Source organism: Littorina saxatilis, unplaced genomic scaffold, assembly GCF_037325665.1.
Source record: "Littorina saxatilis isolate snail1 unplaced genomic scaffold, US_GU_Lsax_2.0 scaffold_827, whole genome shotgun sequence".
NCBI classification, from domain to species: Eukaryota; Metazoa; Mollusca; class Gastropoda; order Littorinimorpha; family Littorinidae; genus Littorina; species Littorina saxatilis.
In genome coordinates, this window is record NW_027129520.1 from 2647 (window position 1) to 7500 (window position 4854).

Sequence of the window (4854 nt, forward strand, 5' to 3'; positions counted from 1 at the left end):
TCTCCCAGTATGCTCTGACGCCGCCCCGTCCCAGCACTCACTGCAACATTCACCCCTCTTCTCTTGCTTGTCTCGACGCTTGTTCCTTCTCCCAGTATGCTCTGACGCCGCCCCGTCCCAGCACTCACTGCAACATCCACCCCTCTTCTCTTGCTTGTCTCGACGCTTGTTCCTTCTCCCAGTATGCTCTCACGCCGCCCCGTCCCAGCACTCACTGCAACATCCACCCCTCTTCTCTTGCTGGTCTCGACGCTTGTTCCTTCTCCCAGTATGCTCTCACGCCCCCCCGTCCCAGCACTCACTGCAACATCCACCCCTCTTCTCTTGCTTGTCTCGACGCTTGTTCCTTCTCCCAGTATGCTCTCACGCCGCCCCGTCCCAGCACTCACTGCAACATCCACCCCTGAACTTGGTTCCGCCATCAGACCAAAGGGAGGGAGTCTTAAATATGGGGGCATTAAACAGGGGTCCACTGCACGTGTCAACCTGTCGTGTCTTCTCGTCGACTGACCGACTGATTGTTCAAGTCTAACGTTCTCTCAGACCAGTATTGGCGTTAACCGGTAATAACCGGTATTTTACCGGTTGACTGAAATGAGAAAATACTGAACAATAATTGGCTGCCGGTATAACCTACCGGTTGATTTTTAGAACTACCGTTTTTTTCGCTGGTAAAACAACAAAACCAGGACTCTGAGTTGGACTCCTAGTGGTTCCAATGACCAGCCTACCGTTTTTTCTGGTTAGTTTTCATCATAAAAGTTTGTGTACCAGTTTGAAAAAATATTAGCGCCATCACTGTCAGACCCACGGGCCTATCATAGTACATCGAACACATGTTGATGATAGGGTCTGATGTTCTCAGCTAGATCGATCGTCGATTGTTAACCTTCATTTTGCCATACTATTCGAAGGAATTCAAGTTTATTTTTAAATTGTGCTTACGTTACAAAGAGAAAGGAGAACACGCCCCTTTCTCTCATTCTGTTTGTCTGTCTGTCTGTCTGTGTGTCTGTCTGTCTGTGTGTCTGTCTGTCTGTCTGTCTGTCTGTCTGTCTGCCTGCCTGTCTGTCTCTCTGTCTCTGTCTTTCTTCCTTTGTCTCTCTCTCTCTCTGTCTTTCTCTTATTCTGTCCGTTTTTGTCTCTGTCTGTCTGTCTGTCTGTCTGTCTCTCTGTCTGTTTCTGTCTATCTCTCTCTCTCTCTCTCTCTCTCTCTCTCTCTGTCTCTCTCTCTCTGTCTCTCTCTCTCTGTCTCTCTTCCTCCTTGTCTGTTTGTCTCTGTCTTTCTCTTTGTCTGTCTGTTTATCTCTCTCTCCTTCTCTTACTCTCTGTATATCTTTGTCCCTGTCCCTGTCTCTGTCTGTCTGTCTGTCTCTCTCTCTAAAAGTCTGTTTCACTCTCTCTGTCTCTGTCTCTGTCTCTATCTATCTATCTAATATGTGGGCGTCTTCAATCTTGGCACGGAGAGTGTGACATTTTGTAATTTAAAGTTGAATTGTCACAAAAATTGGCATAGTAGTCCGTTGTTCTTTATTAAACTGAAACACATACTTTTCAAGAGAAAAAAGCAATCTTTTTGGCAGTTAAAAGTCCGTTAGATCTCATTTTTAAGCCGATTTTTGTGAAATTTGGTTAGTAGGTCTGTTGTTTCTAACTGAATATCATAACATACTTTTCAAGACAAAAACCAAAAAACCAAAGTTGTGGCAGTTTGAAAAACCGTTAAACCCATTTTTTCACCGATCTTAGTGAAATTTTGTAGGTAGATCTGTTGTCCCTAACTAAATTTCAATTCAAACTTTTGATGAAGAAAAGTAAACTTTTGTCCGTTAAAAACAGTTAAGGTTTGATATTTTTCTTTGATTTTGACGATGTTTGTTTGATAGGACCACAAACCCTGACTGAATTTAGATATACACCTTTTAACCTTTGCCGTGCTTCCTGGGTTCACCTGTACCCAGAGACACACTAAAATCAGTGTAACTCTGGAACCATTAAAGGTATCGTTTTGAAATTTTAAGTATCTCTCACACACCTAATTTGCTCTCTGTCTGCAAATTTTTAGTGTGTACATGACAAAACATTAAAATTAATTGATTATGTTAATTAACATAAACACTACCGATTGCGCGGGTTCACGCAAACCCATACTTTTAAAGAGTAGTAGTGATTGTAACTATCGGATCCCTCTGCCGACGGTGCGGGTTCTGCTACACCCATAATTACCAAAGCGGCGGAACAGTGTCTGTCTGCCTGTTTGTCTCCAAGAGACTGTCTGTCTCTCTGTCTGTCTGTCCGTATCTCTCTGTCTGTATGTCTGTTGTCAGTTGCTCTGTCTGTCTGTCTGTCTGTCTGTCTGTCTGTCTGTCTATCTGTCTATCCGTCTGTCTGTCTGTCTGTCTATCTGACTGTCTGTCTCTCTCTCTCTCTCTCTGTCTCTGTCTCTCTCTCTCTGTCTCTCTCTCTCTCTGTCTCTCTCTCTCTGTCTCTCACTCTCTCTGTCTCTCTCTCTCTCTGTCTCTCTCTGTCTCTCTTAGTCTCTCTCTCTGTCTCTCTCTCTTAGTCTCTCTCTCTGTCTCTCTTTCTTAGTCTCTCTCTCTCTCTTTCTTAGTCTATCTCTCTCTCTCTCTCTTAGTCTCTCTCTCTCTCTCTTAGTCTCTCTCTCTTTCTTAGTCTCTCTTTCTCTCTCTCTTTCTTAGTCTCTCTCTCTCTTTCTTAGTCTCTCTCTCTCTTTCTTAGTCTCTCTCTCTCTTTCTTAGTCTCTCTCTCTCTCTCTTTCTTAGTCTCTCTCTCTCTCTTTCTTAGTCTCTCTCTCTCTCTTTCTTAGTCTCTCTCTCTCTTTCTTAGTCTCTCTCTCTCTCTCTTTCTTAGTCTCTCTCTCTCTCTCTTTCTTAGTCTCTCTCTCTTTCTTAGTCGCTCTCTCTGTCTCTTTCTTAGTCTCTCTCTCTTAGTCTCTCTCTCTCTTTCTTAGTCTCTCTCTCTCTTTCTTAGTCTCTCAGTCTCTCTCAGTCTCTCTCAGTCTCTCTCAATCTCTCCCTCCCCCTCTCCCTCCCCCTTTCCCTCCCCTGCAAGATTGCCAAGAAGTCGGTGAAGGGAGAAACTCGATGCACCCACTGAAGTAGCGCTGTGGGTTTCCCTGAACCCACCCCGTCGTTAGGGAAATAAACGGTAAAAACCCCCTTTCAAATGTGTTGGTTCAGACAAACCCGCATCGTCGGGCGTGTGTAGTCAAAAGCGGCATCCGGCAAAGGTTAAGAAGAAAAACAAACTTTTGTCAGTTAAAACCCGTTATATCTCATTTCTGCACCGATTGTGGTCATCAGACGTTGAGGTTAAGCAGACTGATATTTATAGCCTACTCCAACAGGATCAAGCCTGGTACAGGTTCACAGGCCAAATACCTGAGTGTACCGGCTGAATAACAGTGTACGGGCCGAACAGAAATATGTACGGATGACGTCACGACGAAATTACGTATTGTAATGACGTTCAGCGTTCCATTTCGTCATTTTGAAGAATAAATTGCATTGAATTTGCTTGTCAAAACCAGTAGCCATTTGGTGTGTACATCTATTTTGAGTTTTGAACAAAATTCAAACAAGCCTTGCAGCATTTCGATTATATTTTTTTTTTATTGATTTTACTGAATTTTAAATCGATTTTGTCATTCAAAATTCACTGTTTGGAGAGTAACATGCTTGTGGTGTGTTCTCAGGAGTGTTTTTTCCAAAGTCAAATGTCTCTTGAATCTTTGGGGTATGGCAACATAATGATTTCATAAGAGACATCCATAGTGTGATTCGACTTGCTATTCACAGCACAAAGAAGCCAGTGAAAATGTGAGTTCTTGAGACCATTTGTTATTGAATATGTTAGTGTATGTGCTTTGCTGGCCTTAGATGATTCTACTCTCATATTTTCTTGAAAAATGGATGTACGCGACCGACTTTTTACCGTGCCTGTTTAGGCGAAATGCCTTGTCATTTATCAACTTTGCTTAGCATCATTTAACTTTCATCCTTTGTGGTATTTTCAACACCTGTATCGCATTTGAAAACTGTGTAATTTAAAAAAAAACCGAGCACATCAAAGTTGCGTGTTGACCGATGTCACACATTTCGTCGCCATTTTGACTCGCTCATCGGATTACAAAAATATATTATAAATTCACAAGAACAGATTTTTGTAATATTGAGCGTTCATTTTATTAGTAAAATGCCTCAGAAGGCAAATGAATAACATTTGGTTCTGTCATATTTGCAGCAATGTGTCCAAACACATCCCCAAAGTTGTACACCTATCAATTTTTGGTCTGTGCTCAGTATCAGCACACCGCCCATTGCACACCGGTTCGACCGAAGCTAAGTTAAGAATAAACTCCTGTTGTGCAGCGGGTGAAAGTATTCCCTCATACCTCGGAGATATACCTTCACTCGCTCGCAGCGACGTCACGTGACGGAAAGAATGTTATCACACCATTGAAATGATATTCTTTCCGTCCCCTATAGGCGACGAAATAGGTCAAATTTTGTGCACTTTTTAGTGGAAAATGCTTCGACGCCGGAGCGGGCACTGGACCCAGTGCCGTTGTAGCGCAAGTGCACTACAAAGGCACTGCACCCAGTGCCGATAAGCGACAGCATTCTGTTCCACCATCTAAAATGTCACGTGACGTCGCTGCGAGCGAGTGAAGGTATATCTCCGAGGTATGAGGGAATACTTTATCCCGCTGCACAACAGGAGTTTATTTTTCACTTCTCTTCGGTCGTAGCGGTGTGTAATACCTCCTCTCTCTCTCTCTCTCTCTCTCTGTCTCTGTCTCTGTCTGTCTCTGTCTCTGTCTCTCTCTCTCTC